The sequence below is a fragment of the Quercus suber genome, unplaced genomic scaffold (assembly GCF_002906115.3).
Source record: "Quercus suber isolate HL8 unplaced genomic scaffold, Cork oak 2.0 scaffold_858, whole genome shotgun sequence".
In the NCBI taxonomy this organism is placed as follows: domain Eukaryota; kingdom Viridiplantae; phylum Streptophyta; class Magnoliopsida; order Fagales; family Fagaceae; genus Quercus; species Quercus suber.
The window spans coordinates 80115-98589 of NW_027070288.1; positions in this window are offsets into that span (position 1 = coordinate 80115).

The following is an 18475-nucleotide window of genomic DNA, read 5'->3' on the forward strand; positions in this document are numbered from 1 at the left end:
AAAAAAAAAAAAAAAAAAAAAAAAAAACTAAGGTGAAGATACACATGAAGAAAAATATTCTATCTTTCAATAAATGCAAACTTGACATTATGTGACCCATAAATAGTTGCATGAGTTGAGAAAATATTGGCACATTGATTATCCATCATATCTCTTAATAGAAAATATTTTCTACAATTCACACATAAAAATAGCATATACTAGAAAGTACGTAACTCAAAAATTAATCAATCAATTTTTAGATCAAGTTGAGTACCCAATTTAGCAAAGTGTATGCATGCTATGTATGAAACAATGAGAGATATGACTGCAAAACTGCAAAATGGAACAGAAATCAATGCAATGCATGTGAATCCTAAACACAAACCAAGGGAGACTGCAAGTTAGCACAAAAATCAATAGAATAAAATTCTATATGATGCATGAAACAATTACAATGCCATGATGCATGTACTAATGCAGTGAGCGATTAAGTTCAATTGAGATTAAATTGACAAAATTGGTTTGAGCATAGAGTTTCTAACAAAAACCCAAAAATTTGAAAATCACTTGTTGAATTTTTAAACAAATTGATGAATTGAGCATCACATAACACAACTCACAGAGTATAATGCTTAATTTCATCAATACAACAAGCCAATTTCATCAAATTCAACTCAATTTCACAAAAGCCCCAATTCGGATCAAGAACAAACCCTTTTTAAAAACCTGATTCGCGACTTTCGATTGATCGAAAAATACATTCGATCGATCGAATGAAACAGTCATTTTTAAACAAATTAAAGCACTTTTTCGATTGATCGAAAAACACACTGGATCGATCGAATTGGGCAGAGACTCACTAAATTTTGAGAAAAATCACAGTTTTGAAAGACACAAACCTTTTTGAAAAACAACTCCTCAAAGCATTAACCAAAGAAAGCAAAATGCATGAGTATGAGATGGAATGCTTTTTCAAAAACCCAAAATTTTGAACCCAATTTTCTCAAAACAAATTTCAATCATTCTCCCATTGAAATTTTCTTAAGCAACAAATATGTTCTGCACAAATCTCAAGATATTTTCAAAATTTTCAAACTTGAAACATATTTTGCATCAAAATCAAGGAACTTTTAATCTTGGATGGCCACAACAAATCACACACAATATAATGTACCAAGTTTAACAAAGAGTAACTTGTGTAGTGTGTGCAACTAGCAAAAGCTTGAGATGCATGTGAGGTGATATGTGAATAGCAATCAATCACAAAGTCTACAAAATTCATCACATAGAATTTAAAAGAGACTATCACCTAAAGAGTTACATCCTATAACTCCCACATCTCCTAGAACAAAAGCTTGCAATCATGTAAGTTTCTTGCATTTTTGCCTCTTATTTGTATGAGATGGCATTCAGCCTAATAGTACACACCGGTTTGAATTAAGTGAATTGGCATCAAGCCTAATAGTACACACCAGTTTTAATTTAATTTGAGGCTACACCTTATGTTCTTTTTGTGCAGTGCTACACTTTCTCGAGCACAGTCTTATATATGCACAAGTGTTCATATTAGTAAGTAACATGGTGAGATGGTTATTTATGCTTTCTCAGGATAGTCCACATCAAAAGAATTGACTTCAAAATCAAGAGTATACGATTAAAAACCAACACACTCACACAAATAGCACTACAAATACTAACTAGAAAGTGAAAAATAACTTATCAAACTAAAAAGGTACATAACATGATGTAAAATATATGGAACCTTATTATAACATCCAAGATATATAATACAAAAAAAAAATTTTTGGATTTTCAAACTTTCATAATGACCAAAAACAAAAACACAATTATGCTAAATGAAAATGCAAAATGCAAATGACATGCAACTAAGCTATAAAGGGTACACAACAAGAAATATAATTTCTTAATTAACCCTGATACATGTACAAACTAGTAATACTCATTCAAAATTGCATTATCTCAAAATAGTCATGCACTTAGCACAATACTATTCATAGTTTCTCCACAATGTCAAGGATGTTCTAAATCAAGAGAAAGATATCATAAATCATGTAATCCTCAAGAAAACAAGACACAAAATAATAATATTTTTGTCTTTGAAATTTTTCAATGTTTTTGGATTTCTTTTTTAAAAAAAAAATAAGAAAAATAAAACAACACAACCAAAAAAAAAGTAAACATGTCCCAAATAATTGAAAGAATTAATCAAGGAAATAAAATACCTTGAGATCTTTTCTCACCCATTAGCACGGTCTTGTCTTTGTAGGTGAAAAATCATAGAAACTAGAGTGTATTTGAGATTATACACAATCTTCTGAGAGAGACTAAAATCCTGCAAATTCTTTCAAAGCCAACAAGTATATTTTTAAAAGCATATGAAACAATTTATTGGATTATGGCAGGAGAAATATCATCACATATCCTAATGACAACAAAATGCTTAAATTTCAATTTATGACAATTAGGACGAATGTACCAGACACACCACAAAAGTGAAAGACAGAACAAATTTAGGAACATCATATTCCAAAGCAAATCTATCTCAATTTGTTTTTGCCTCAACAAAGAACAATTTTCTAATATACCAACAACCCACAAATGACAGGTAAGCACAAAAAAGATTTTTATGCGATCTCTACAGTAGGTTAGTTAGGTTTAGAAACTTAGCGTCTACATCAGAACTTTTACCTTTTCTAACCTACACAAATAAGCCTTTCTTTTGATCCTCTTGAAAAGGAGGATATAAATTTTCATTTAGGTTAAGAGAAACAGAAACACTCATCATCAACATATAGCAAACATTAGTCAGTCAGCAACTTGTTCCAACTTTTCATCTTCTCATCTTAAGGAAATTGATTTTCAAAAATTCATTCTTTTTATTAGATCATCTAATCTCACAATCAAATCCTCTTTTTCAAGATTAGCCAATTTTAACTCTTCCTTGAATTTCTTAGAAATTTTCAAAGATTTAGATAATTCCTTACGAAGAGTTTCAAAAGCATCAAAAAAATCAACAGAAACAATAGTGTCCTTTTTATTCAAAACATCACAGGCATCAATAAAATCAGCAGAAGCATGAGCAGAAAGACACTTCAAATTATCCATGATAACAGGGGTCAAGGATCAGCTCTTAGATCAAAAGATCTAAACAAGAAGAGCTACCCGCTCTGATACCACTTGTTGGAAATTTAGACCCCTTAAACAACCAGATTGCGTAGCCTAGATTAATTAGCCAAGTTGTTACTTAGTCAAATTAAGCAATTCTAGGTTAAAACAATCCAAACAATCATATCAAGAATATAAAGCAGCGGAAAATAAATAACACAAGATATGATCACCCAGGAAACCACTCGGTAAAAACCTGGGGAGGATTTGACCCACCAATCCTCAAGGCATAACAGAATTCACTATGAAAGAATTGAAGTTCTTACAGAAGGACTACAAGCTCCCCGCTCACTTCCTAATGCTACCCACCAGTAAAACTTCCTGACACGACCACGCGCAGGCTCCGAATCCACGGACTACTTCTTTCTTGAATTCTTCAATCAGCTACAAGCTCCCCGCTTGCTTTTCTTTTAATCTTCAATGGCAGCAACCTTGTTGATCATCAAGATGTAGAAAATATCTCTACCTTGAAAACCCTAAGTTTATGTGAAGGAAAGCTCCTCTAAGATCTCACAAGAGATTCACATAAACAGCAAATATGAGCAACAAAGACTTAGAGAGGTTTGGGTACAAAACCCTAAAAATAAAAGGAGGCACAAGAGGCACTCTAATCTCTCTCTTCCAAGTCCCCTTGCAACTATGCAATTTTTTTTTTTCTTTTGAAGCATATTTTTTCTTTCTTTCTTCCCCCCCCCCCCCTTTTGCTTCTTTTATCTATTGTACAATAACATCTTAAGTATTTTGCTGTGCAAGTGCTACACCTTACCGAGCACAGCTTTTATAATTTGCACACAAGTGTTCATAATTAGTAAGTAACAATGATGAGATGGTTATTTATGTCTTTCTCTTAGGATTTTTTAGTCCTTACAATCAAAAGAATGTGACTTCAAAATCAAGAGTATACGATTAAAAACCAAAAACAACTCACACAATATAAGCACTACATAGCATAAACTAGGAAAGTGTAGAAAAATAAAACTTATCAAAACTAAATAAGGTACATAGTCATGAAATGTAAATTTCATAGGTTAACCTCAATTACACATCTTAAAGATGCATAATACAAAAAAAAAAAAATATTTGGATTTTCAAACTTTCATAATGACCAAAAACAAAATGCACACATTATGCTAAATGAATAAAATGCAAAACAATGCTCAACTAAGCTATAGAGGGTACACTAACAAGAAATATTAATTTCTTAATTAACCCATGATTACATGTACAAACTAGTATATACTCATACAAAATTGCATTTATCTCAAAATAGTCATGCACTTAGTTATGCAATATACACTTTCTATGTTTCTCCACAATGTCAAGTATGTTCTAAATCAAGAGAAAGATATCATAATTCATGTAATCCTCAAGAAAACAAGACACAATATATATATATATATTGTCACTTTGAAATTTTTCAATGTTTTTGAATTTCTTTTTTAAACAAAACAACCTAAGAAAAATAAAACAACCAAAAATAGAAAGTAAACATGTCCGCAAATAATTGAAAGAATTATATCAAGGATAAATAAAAAATATTTACCTTAGCAAGTCTTTTCTCACCCATATAGCACGCGTCTTTGTCTTTGTAGATGAAAAATCATGAGAACTAGAGTGTATATGAGATATTACACACTTTTTCTGAGAGAGACTAAAATCCTGCAATTTTCTTTCATAAGCCAACAAGTTTATATTTTTTTAAAAGCATATGAAACAATTTATTTGGATTTATGGCAGGAGAAATATCATCACATATCCTAAACTGAAACACAAAATGCTTAAATTTCAATATATGACAATTAGGACGAATGTAACCAGACACACCACAAAAGTGATAGACAAGAACAAATTCAGGAACATCAATATTCCAATAGCAGATCTAGTCTCAAATTTTAGTTTTTGCCTCAACAAAGAACAATTTAATCTAATATAACCAACAACCCCACAAAAATGACAGGTAAGCACAAAAATAGATTTCTTATGCGATCTATCAGTAGGTTTAGGTTTAGGTTTAGAAACTTTAGCGTCTACATCAGAACTTTTACTTTTATCTAACCTAACAGAATAAGCCTTTTCTTTGTGAGTCCTCTTGAAATGAGGAATATAAATTTTTTCAACTTTAGGTTTAAGAGAAACAGAAACACATCTATCAACAACAGCAGACTTGTTCCAAGCTTTTCATCTTCTCATCTTTAAAGGAAAGTTGATTTTTCAAAAATTCATTCTTTTTATTAGATTCATCTAATCTTATAATCACACTACAAAAAATGGGGTTTATACCCACGTTTCAAAAACGTGGCCATAGACCCCAAAAACGCAACTATAGGATATAGTTGCGTTTTTATAACCGCAGCTAAAGGTTAGACCTATGGCTGCATTTTTTAACCGTGGCTATAGGCTAAGACCTATAGCTGGGTTTTTAAAAAACGCGGCTATAGACCCGCTTTGAGCTGCGTTTATAATCATGGTTTTATGCTACAAATCTATAGCTGCATTTTTAAAAATGTGACTATAGATTTTTTTTTTTTTTTAAATTCTGGTTTTTTCCCCCCCAAAAAATTCAAAATTCAAATAAAAAAATTTAAAATCAAACACAAACCCAGAAAATTCAAAATCAAACACAACATACTCACAATACAAACACACCCAAAAAATTTAAAATCAAACACAACGTGCTCCAAAATCAAACACAAACTCATGAATCTCCTCTCATTCAACAAAACCAACCCAAATCTAACACTAATTCCATTCAAAGAACACAAAAGTACAAGCTCAAAAACACAAAAGAACAAGCTCATGAACACAAACCCATTTAAACATAAGTACAATATCAGCAACACAATAGCACAAATTCAAGCACAGATCCAAAAAATTCAAAATCAAAACTCAAATCCAAATCAAGACATAGACACAAATATTGCTAGAATATCCACTTCATTCAAAATTTTTAGCATCTCCTCCATTTTCTTACTAACTAAACATAAAATAACCAAAAAAAAAAAAAGAGTTGTGCTGGAATGAAGAAAAAGAAAAAGAAGAAGAAAGAAAGAAGAAACTGGCTTGACTTGTAGAAGAAATGAGCAAAAAAAGAAGAAAAAAAAAAGGGAAAGAAATAAGAAGAACCTGAAGAGTATGTGGGAAGGTGAGGAAATTGGGGAAGGAGTGAAGAAAGAGAAAAGAAAGAAAGGATGAAAGTGGGGGTAGGTGGGGAAAGTGGGGATGTAGGTGGGAAAGTGGGGGTACGTGGGAAGCCGAAGAAAAACAATTTTTTTTTTTTTAGGTGTTACATGTAGCTGCGTTTTTTTAAAACGTGGCTATAGGTCACCCTTTAGTTACATATTTATATGGCTGGACCTATAGCTGCGTTTTTAAAAAACGCAGCTATAAGTCCCCTTTAAAAATTAATTTAATTAGACCTATAGCCACATTTTAAAACGCGGCTATAGATCCTCCTTTAAAAAAATTATTTCACTGGACCTATAGCCCTGTTTTTAAAAACGCAGCTATAGCTTACTTTTAGCTGCGCTCTAAAATGCGGCTAAAGGTTAGCTATAGCCGCATTTTTGAAAAACGCAGCTATAAGTCCCTTTTAAAAAAATTATTCGACTGGACCTATAGTCGTGTTTTTTGTTGTGTCAATTCATCTTTTTCGAGATTAGCCAATTTTAACTCTTCCTTAAATTTCTTAGCAATTTTCATAGATTTAGTTGATTCCCTACGGAGGTTTTCACAGGCATCAACAAGATCAACAGAAATAATAGTGTCTTTTTTATTCAAATCATCACAAATATGAGTAGATAGACAGTTAAAATTATCCATGATAGCAGGGATCAAAGATCTCACTCAGGACGTTAATCCAATCAGAGTGAACCTGCTCTGATACCACTTGTTTGTTCGTTTAGACCCCTTAAATAGATTGTTTAACCTAATTTATTAACCAATGGATTATTTAGATTAATTTCAGATCTAGGTTAAACACAAACGAATCATATCATGTAAAGATGCTGAAAAATAAATAATACCACGATATGATTACCCAAGAAAACCAATGAAACTAACCGTTTTAAGGTAAAACCTGGGAAGATTTGACTTAATTATTCTCAAGGTAAATCAAACCCACTATAAGAGAATTGAATATTTTACAAAAGATTTAACCCTAAACCTAATGCTACCTCTAGTAGTAACTCATTGACACGACCATATGCAACCTTTGAATCCACGAACTCCTTATTTTCTTGAATTTACAGCAACACAAGCCACCTTGCCTGTGACTTTGAGATCCCACTCAAAGGTTTCAGCAACACAAACTCTCCAATTTGTGACTTCAAGACCACCCTTAAAGGTTTAGATCATCAGCATTTGTTGATCTTGTTGCAGCAACTTCAGATCTACCGGATCTAATGATAAGAGAATGGTTTCCGACAGTGACTTTGATAGAGGAAGGCACAATACCTTTTAAATCTCACAAAAGCACCTCCAAAGTCTCTCAAAAGCTTACAAAATGTAGTTAGGATTTTCCTTTATATACTAGAAATGTTTCGCTTGAAACCCAAAATGTTTAAGTAGAGTTTAGGCTGAAATAAAATTTATAGAAATTTCATGTCTGCAATTTTCGATCGGTAAATCTAATTTTCGATCAGTCAGATTTCACTGAATTCGAATTCTCCTTTCTGCAGTTTAAATGTTCTTGTATTTTAACATGTAGTACCTTGAGTATTGTCTAATCACACCTATAGATCTAGGAATCTATATCTAGACAAATTTGTGTTCACGGTTTGCCGATTATTCTAAACTTTAGAACCTAACAGAAATATCTATTTCTTTTTATTAGTACTCAAATCAAATTTACTCTATTGTTTGATCTTTGTAGGCATATTCTATGAATCTCAATATCTATTTCTTTTTATTAGTACTCAAATCAAATTTACTCTATTGTTTGATCTTTGTAGGCATATTCTATGAATCTCTCTCTCTCTCTCTCTCAAAAGTAACGTGAAAGAATGAGAGCTTCTTTTTTATCATCAAAATTATCTTATTTATATCATATTTTATATATAATATAATATAATATAATATAATATAATTTGTGTCCTAATTTAAGAAAATATACATTTAAAAGTTTGTTTCAACAAAATTATATTACCAAAATTTATGTGTAATTTAAAATAAAATTTTAATATTTATTTAATTATTTTGAGTATATATCATAATTTGTGTTTTAATATGGTAAAACTTATACACTATACATGATACTTGCACTAAGTGGCTCAAAAAAAAAATTATATATATATATATATATGTGTGTGTGTAAGTATTAAACATCGTAAAAATTATGTTTTTCTAACATATGATTCATTAATTTTAAAATAGTTAATTTACTTTAGCTTAAGGAATAAAGATTTTAAAGATTATTAATCAAAAAGTTAAAAAAAAAAAAAAAGATTATAAAGATTAAAAGCATAAAACTAAAAAGGATCTGATGAAAAGCTTACTTTCTTGAGCCAAAGCAACACCTTTTTTTCAGTATGAATCAAATAGTGGTGTGGATGGTGTTTAAGTTTTGTGCTGCATCTTCTTTTCCCATCAAGAGCTTTATATAAGAAAAAGTAGTTTAGGGATGAAAATAAAATAGCTTAGAATGTGGAGATTACAAGAGTTATTTGAGAAATTAAACAATAATGAATGACTTGTAGAGTTGTACTGTCTACAGTGCACAACTCTAGAAATGGATACATAAACACTGTATATTCGTACTTTATTCGAGTATTTTGATGGCGCCGTCTGTGGAATTGGTTAGTGACACGTGGGCATATGAGTGCATTAGAGTAACTGAGCCAGAAAATTTTCTTGGCTAATGTAATGTATAATATATAACCTAGGCTGAGTAATGTAATATATAATTTTCTTGGTTTTCTTATTCACATTTAGCATAGAGGCAATAAAGAGAGCACATCAATATCCTTGACCTCTGAAGTTATTTTAATTGTATATATGTATATTATCTCTTTCATTAAGGTTTCTCCCTAATTCTTATGTGCTTACCTAAATTCACTTTCTTTTGTTTTGTTTTTTAATCTTTCTGTTTGGTCGCTTGTTGTTGTTGTCTCTCTCTCTCTCTCTCTAGTGACCTAGCTAGATGCAACTTTGACACTCATGCAAGCTAGTTTATGCTGGAACCTGCTTATGCCCAGATAAATGTTTATGAGGTATGGTTACTAATTTTAAAGAGCCATTAAATAGAACTTACTGAGACAGAAGCTCTTTAATAAACAAAGAAATGTAAGTCTCTTGATGGAAATGATTGAAAGAAAGTTTAATTTGTACATCTATAATGTGTCACCATGTCATTAGGTGAATTTTGCATTCTACAATATATTGTTTAATATATGTTTGATTGTCTTCAACAGCACCAATCTCCTTTCTTCATTTTAAACATCAATCAACATAAGCATGTACCTGAAGGTTTAAATTAGTCAAGTTTATTTGTAAGAAACTTATGGTTCAGTGATATTGTCCAGCATTCCTTACAAGAATTTGAATTCCTCCAATTTGTGAAAAAAAAGAAATTCAAATTTAATTGGATCATATGAATTAACCATTAATTTGATAATTCATATTACTAGCAACTTCTAGACAATGTTTAAGAATTTACCGATCCAAGAAATTTCAGTATACTTTGGTTCTCTTACTCAGAAATTTCCTCAAACTTTAAAAGCGTAGTATGTGGAGAAATAACATGTGTTAAGCAGAAATCTCGTATAAGTATGGTATAGGATACAATACCTGATGAATGGCCGAGATGAAAAGTTAAAAACTCAACTTTTCATCACAGTCATATGATCAAAAAAGATAAAAATTTGAAAAAAAAAAGAAAAAGAAAAAGTAAGAACTTAAAAAGTAACTGTTTTTTTTTCCCCTCTATCGGACGGTTGGGATGAAAAGTTATGTCCATGAGTGTTGAACTATATTTGGATCAGAATGTGTCACTGGATGATTGATTGACGCACATGTGAAGGGGTAGAGTCACCATATCCGCCAATCGAGGGGGGGTCTTCGCACGCTTTATCGAGCTTAGCCCATTGGCAAACAAACCGTACCAACAAGCCAATGGTGTGAGAGGTTTTGTCTGGCCAAAAATAGAGAAGCCTATTATTTTTGCTGAATATGCTCAATATAGTATAAAATAGCTTATTAGTTAAGTATATAAATCTTATCAGATATGGGCATATAGGTTTAGGTTTTAATTATATGCACTAATATAGTGGTTTGGCTGTTGCTAACGCACCAATAATCATGAAGTTCTGGTGATTGTCTGTAAACACAAGTTCCTATTGGCTGAGCCCACGTGAATGTGATTTGTTAAACCAATAAGATTCGATCTTTCTAGAAATTCAAATGGGTCCCTTGAATTAAGGAGTCACTGATCGATGAGTACTTCTAGATAGACTAGATTAAACAGTATAATTTAATCACTGTTACTGTGATCTAGGCCAGGTGTCAATCATCAGAAAATCATAATTGGACATAGACCAAGAAAAAGGTTATTTGGCTAACATTTCCACTTAGTTGACCATCCCAACAACGGATTTTTGTGTGGCTTCACTGAGTCATCACAGTCTTGATCGAAAATGACTTCTTTTTAGGTTGTAATGTAAAATGGTAATCATAAATTAATAAGAGAGCACATGAGCTTCATCTTGAATTTCATTTTCCACCCCCCAAGTAAAGTAGATATGGCCTGTTGTTTTTCTAGGTATGTCCATTTGATGCCCTAAACTCACATGCTCATGGATGGGACAGTGTTGCAAAACTTCACGTAATATTACTGGACAAAACCTTCAGTACTTGTGCATGGAGGACTTTAATGGGCGAGTCTAGAAAGATGAATAAATTCCAATATTGTTGTCAATTTACACTTTAACCTATCTCCTTGTAATTAGGGTTTGTCTGTCCCTTTTCTCTTCACTCCAAATGCCATTATAATTGTGCCATCCCACGTTCAAAATGCTCTTCGTCAGAAACACTGGCGTTCTATATCTTCAAATTAAACACAAATCATTTTAATTTTTAAAAAATTAGAATGTAATCTATTTTTTTTTTCTTCTTAAACTGGATACAGTCTGTGGTCGTGCTTATGTTACAGATTTTGTATATGGTGCTATTTCTTCTCCTCAGTTCTCCTCTACCTCAGGTAGTAACTATAGTTGTCTCAAAGATGTAACAAAATTTATCATTATCATTACTCCTCCTCAGTTCTTCTCAACCTCAGGTAGTAACTATAGTTGTCTCAAAGATGTAACAAAATTGATCATAACCATTAGTGATTGTTATTCGTGACACAACGTGAAAGCGTACGTAAGAAGAATTAATGGCTTACTAAACCCCAAGCAAGCATACTTTAAATCTATAAGATAGATGTCTAGAATCCACGGGAAATTTATCAAAAAAAAAAAAAAAAAAAAAATCCACTGGAAAGACTCAGTTAAAAAGAAAAAAAATAAAATAAAATACCAAATTAAACTATTAATGATAAAAGACCCATGATTTTTATCTCATGTCATTTTTAATTATTTAATTTTTTTTAGACTGCAAAAATAATGTGACATTATTTTAATGTACAAATTAAACATGTGTAGTAAGCTTATATGACATTTAACGGAAAATACGGTTAGAAGAGCTGCTAATATAAACAAAATAGAATTTTATGGGATAAAATTCAAATTCTGAAATTTTAAGGTGTAAAATTCAAACACTTTCAAACTTTAGAGGTATAATTTGCAATTTAGCATTTATTTATTTATTTATTTATTTTTATAATTTGATAGTTATAATGAGAGATTTCAATCTTGTATGTCTCAATTGAAAACATTAGGTAATGCCAATCAATTGAGTTATGCTCTTGACATGTAATAAAATGTTGTCTTGTAAATATATATATATATATTTAATTGAAGCGGTTATCGTTCATAATGAAGTTTCATGTAAAATATTTTATTAATTAATGAATCACATGATAAAAGTTCATTATATGATGTGTAACACATATATTGAGCCTCTTGGTACAACCATAGCTTCTTAGACTCAATTTCAAATTAATTACTAGTATTATACTCGTGTGATGCACGATTTAATAGAAAATAGTTTTATGTAACCAATTACCTTAAAAATAGTTTTATGTTCTTTTCATATATCTGTTCAACTGTTTTTGTTTTTGTTTTTTTTTTTGGAGAGAAATAGGTATGAACCTTGAAGCATGAAAGTTCAAATAGCATTAAAAACACTATGAATGTTTAGATCCCCAAATAACAAATTACCAATTCAAGCTTTATATCATACAATATATGTGCAGAAAATGATAACAAGCTTTATAACAGAATTGATAAACAATCTAAACCATAAATAAGCACAATCACAGTAGTAATTAAATAGTAAAGATAAAGGGAAGAGAGATGCAAACACAAGGACAACACACGATGTGTTATCGAAGAGGAAACCGAAGCCCTCGGCGTAAAACCTCTCCGCCACCCTCTAAGCGGTCAATAATCTACTAGAAAATGTAGTTGGGATACATGAACAGCAATAGACCCTCCAAGCCTAATCTACTCAGGTACCTAAGCCCTCCAAGTTTCTTACTCCAACAAAGTTGTGCCGAACCTTTTTCTTTTCTAGCTTACCAGATTCCACTATAAACCATAGCATTAATCAATAATCATTGGTCCCTTCCAAACTGCTTCTCTTAGCACCAAAAGAACCTTTTCACAGTCGTGGGTATGGTGAGAAAATGATTTGGTCAAGAATCTCTCAAGTATGTATCAATGGAGAGGAAGAGAGTAGAGGAATTTGAAAAGTCTCTTAGGTGAAGATTGTGGATGAGGCAATCTTATTTTCTCTAGGGTTTCTCTCTCAAAATTCTCTCTAGAAGCTCTCTACATTTCATGGGAATGAGGGGTATTTATACTAGGGTGAGAATGGAATGTGAAACGTTAGGTTTTTCAAAACAGGGTGTTTTGGCGACTTGACCTCGTGACTGAGTTGAGCCGCGAGTTCAAGCCGCGAGCTAATGACTTGGCTAGCCTAGGACTTTTGTTTTGTAGTGCAACAGCTGGCGTGACTCTTTAGCTTCTGGCATGCTTGACACGTGTGCAACTTCTGGCGACTTGTAAGCCGCGAGCTACTCGCAAAATCCAATCGCGAGTCCCTGTTTCTTTGCACAATCTTAAGCATTTCTTCACACTCTCTCACTCACTACCCTTAGAAGATTCCCACCTAAATACAGGATTACTAAATGCTAAAATACAAGCAAATTTGGAATAAAGCCAATAAGATGGTTGATTAAATTCAACCTTACAAAGCATCTATAGATACTACTTGTTTCTAGGAAAACTACAATACTACAATATGTGATAAATTAGCAAGAATTTATAATCAAATTCATGTGATTGCCTATCTATCCACACTAAAATTCATAAATCTATACATACATGAATAACAATCATTCATACAATAATATTTATGTTAGGAACCGACAGTTGGGTACATAATGCATTTAGTTAGTTAGTTAGTTAGCTAGTTACAATTCCAATCATGTTAACCATATTTAACACATGTTGGAATTATCAATGCATATGGGAAATAATAGGACTATTAGGATAAAGCCATGTAGGTCAATAAAATAATTTTATGGTTCTATAAATACATACTTGTAATTATATTTCTACAGCTTACTTTAATTTAGTGACATTGACCTGATGGTAGCCCTTTCTCTTTTTGGTGACTCTACTCATCTATCAGTTACCCCAGATTAAAGATTAATCAGGGTGGTGGTTGACTTTAATACTAAATGTTACTAACACATGAGTAGAACTCATCCTTGAAAACCGTCTTACAATGGGAGGGTATTCAAGAGTTTATAAATATATGGTTAAACTTATACTCAATCCATGTGGGACATTAGGATCATAACATTGTATATGTAAAGATCAACAATCTTGTAGAGCCAAAAAATGCTATGATTGCATAAACAATTCAATTGTGTTTAAAGAAAATTTTCAAATGAACTCTAATAGGACATACAATGAGATGTGTGTGTGTCAACTTCTTGAAAGAAAGCCCGTGCGTCTTGCTAAAATTTTAAGGTGGCAGTAGTAAGCTCTATTGAATGTTGTGATCTAGGGGTTTGTAGGTCCTAGCTCTTAAGTGTGCTAGACCCAGATTTAATCAAGTACTGCCTTAATTTTTGCCATCTGAAATAACCAACAAAAAAATTTGTGTGACAACAACATACATAATATTTAGAAAAAGAAAAGGAAAATAAGCATGATTAAAACTAACTTGGTATTCATGCTGGAAGTCAAGAAATGCTTTGGCCTGAGAATTATTATGTTAAACAAAATAACATCATAAACACAGAAACACTTATTGCATGATTACATCTTGTGAAGTTGCTTATCAAAGATGGTCTAAGCTCCTAGGAGTTCATGCTCTTCCTCATTAGTTCATCCTACAGTAATTGCATGAGCTTATTCTGTTTATGCATTTTTTTTTATTAGCTGTTATATAATAGTAGATAAATATAAATGATAGAATACCATACTAATTAGGAATTGTTATTATACTATAACTCATTAAGATTGATATTATCTCAATATTCAAATAGAATTTGGAATATATATATATATATATATAACTCTCAAAATTCTTTGTAGGAACATAGCTAACACTCATTTAAAAAAAAAAAAAAGTTAGCATATAGTAGTTAATAATTAGCAAATTACTGATTTTTTTTAACTGATCCCTTAAAAAAATTTAGTAAAGTTTAAATCACGTAAATAAATTAACTCACTATTCATTTTTTAAAATCACGTTAATAAAAAATTATTGATAAAACTATTATTACTAAAAGTTTCTTAGGCTTATCTATTTAGCTTTATTGCCAATTTGATATCAACTCTTTTATTTTATTTCTTTTTTTAATAAATTAACTCTCTATTCAACTTTTATTTATTTATTTTTAAAATCACGTGAATAAAAAGTTTTTGATAAAACTATTATTAGTAAACTAGACTCATCACACGTGCCTTGCGCGTGTAATAAATTTTTTTTTTTCCTTTTTGGTTTAATGTTATAATATTTAAAAGAAAGGTAATGTAACATAGAATAATGTTTAAAAATGAGATAGAGATAGTGTCCTAAATTTTAGGCAGAATGAATAAGATAAAGGAAGAAAGGCTAAAAAATAATTGAAGTATTTGAATTCAAATAGGTAACAAATACAAATAGGAATCAGACATTTAAATACAAGATAAGAATGAGTAGTTTTTACATGAGATAGTGAGTTTGTTTTGGAAGAATTAATTTTGTATTTTTTTAATAAACGTATTTGAATTCAAATAGATAACAAATATAGATAGGTATCAATCATTTGAATACAAATGAGAATAACGGTTTTTTTTCCCCTTTTGTACATGAGATAGTATTACTCTTTTAACCTTTTTTTTTTTTAGGAAAAATAATTAAATTAAAGGGTATGTTATTTTAGAATTTGTATAAGGATATTTTAGAACGTCAAAAATTGAAGACGAAACAGGATAATCCTCTTATTAGTAGTATAGAAACAACTAAAACCTTATAAAAAATAATTTACATTTAATATTAAGAATATAATCAAACTTATTCATAATTTAAAATTAAGAAATTAACAAAAATCATAAATTAAGATAAAAATGTAGAAAAAGAACAAAGAATATACATGTTTGTTTCTTCTATCACTTGGAGAGATGAAAGTGTGAGTATGTAACAAAAACCTAAACCAATTATTGTAGAAGAGAACAAATGAGTACAAAAGTTTAATATTATGAATTGGGTTAATCTGTCTTTAATTTCTAATGTAGATTTCATGATTTAAGTACATATGTGAGAAGTTTTTATTAATTTTTTTTTTTTAAGTTAAAGAAAAATAGCTTAAATAAAATGAAAAGATAATAATGAAAGAAAGAATTCATACCTACGTAGTCATAGGATTTAAGTATTCACATATTGGAGTAAACTTCACTCCAAAAAGTATAAGTATATAATGTGAGAAATAGAAACTTGCAGTGGAATATAAGTAATCGGTTTTTCAGCATACCTCTCTTGGCCTAAACTAATGATCACACAGGAGTTTTGAGATTGTTCTGCGCTATCTAAAGCCAGCCTCCACGTAGACCAGCAATCCAAACACGTTTTGAATTCCAGTTTGTGTAACCCACAAACAAAACACGTTTCTCCGACGGTGTTGCACACTACTAGAGTGATGCAAATATAACCCACAACTTAAGAGCCTCACAACACTCTGTAAACACTATGAGAAATGCATAATTCATTCACAATTCAATGGGTACCATTCTTGGTGTTTATATATACATACCACTCCATTAATATTGAGTGGAATAATGGACTTAGTAGGGGAGAGTAACAGTCAAATACCATTACTTCATAACTCCTAGATGTTACAATCATTCTGAGGCAAATAGAGGGACATGCTCACTTTGGGTGTTTGTCCATATTCTTTTTAGTTTCTAACATATATATTAATACATAGGTAGTGTTTCATTTGATATAAAATTTAATTCCCATTGGAATTAAGATTTTTAATTAATGTATTTATAGCTATCCCATAAATTATATAAAAAGTAGAATAAAAAAAAGGTCATATGAATAGAAAGAAAAAAGAAAAAAGTTTCTTCTCAAAAAAGGAAAAAGAAAAAAGAAAATGCTTTTTATGGAAAAAAAAAAGAAGGAAATGTTGATATACGTATACGTATACTTCATCTATACTATATATAAGAGGATTCTCATTTTTCAACTGGATTTTTGTATGGTTCAAAAATATCCTTATTAACGAAGGTTAATTTCATTTAGCAATAGGGTCATAAGTGTCAAATTACAAATTTTATTTTAAATTCAAAAAGAGAACTCCTAAAATTTAAGATTTTTTTTGCTTCACATTCAAAAAAGAAATTACAGTTTCTGCTCATCTCTAAAGTTTGTAACTCACAAAATTTTCAATTTTTATTATTATTTTTAATTACCTTAAGAGGGAAATGTGGAGTGTGGTTAATTGGTTACTAAAGTGACACCCTATTATAAGAGAGTATGGATATTAAAATATTTAGCCTCTAATAGGATTTTGATTGATGAAATTCGTCTCTGTTCTAGGTGTTTTATAAAATTACATTACTCTCATACAAGGAGAAAATGTAATAAGGTAGCTCACAGTCTAGCTCAACATACCTTGCATATCTCAAATTTTGTAGTATAGATGAAAGATGTTCCACCACAAGCATTTCTTGTATTCCAGGCTGGATTAACCAAGTTTCAATAATATAATGCTACGTAGTCTTGTCATTATATATAGAAGTTGATCTTTTTTTTTTATTATTTTTATTATTTTTTTATTATTTTTTATTTTTTTGAGAATAAAGAGAAGATGTTTAATTTAAACTCAAATTCTTATAACATTATTTACAAATTTTTTACCATATATTATTATATAGGTAGAGTTTCATTTAATATAGAATTATATCCTATTGGAATTAAGATTTCTAATTAATGTGTTTGTTGCTACCTCATAAATCCCATAAAAAATAAAAAGGGAATAAAGAAAGGTCATGTGAATAGAAAGAGAAAAGAAAACGTTTCTTCTCAAAAAAGAAAAAAGAAAAAAGAAAAAAGAAAACGTTTTTTATGGAAAAAAAGAGGGAACGTTGATATACGTATATGTATATTCCATCATTACATATAGAAGTTGATTTTTTTTTTTAGAAGAAAGAAAAGGTGTTTCCTTTAAACTCAAATGCTTATTACATTATTAAAATTTTTTTTAACTTGATCCAAAAACATTTTTGATAAATAGGTATGAACAAATGACTTGCTATCTTTTGTTTGTTTGTTTGTTTGTTTGTTTTTTTTTTTTTTTTTTTAGAATATGAACCAATAACATTGCTTTTTTTTTTTTTTTTCTTATGCTTGTGTAGTAATATAATTTAAGTAAAAATAAATTAATAATAAAAGGATCAGATAAAGAATTTGAATTCTAGTCAAATTAAGATTTTTATCAATTTAGAAATTATAGGAGAAGAAGATAAAAACAACTAATTATATCTATTTAAAAAAAATTAACAAAATTTCTGTAATTTGGTGCAGCTACTTGGAGTAACAATGACTTTTAAACCCAACTTTTATTTATAGTATATGATATGATATGATATAATATAGAACTTAGGCAAAAATGCAAAACTCACCCTCTAAGTTTCATTATTTTTCATTT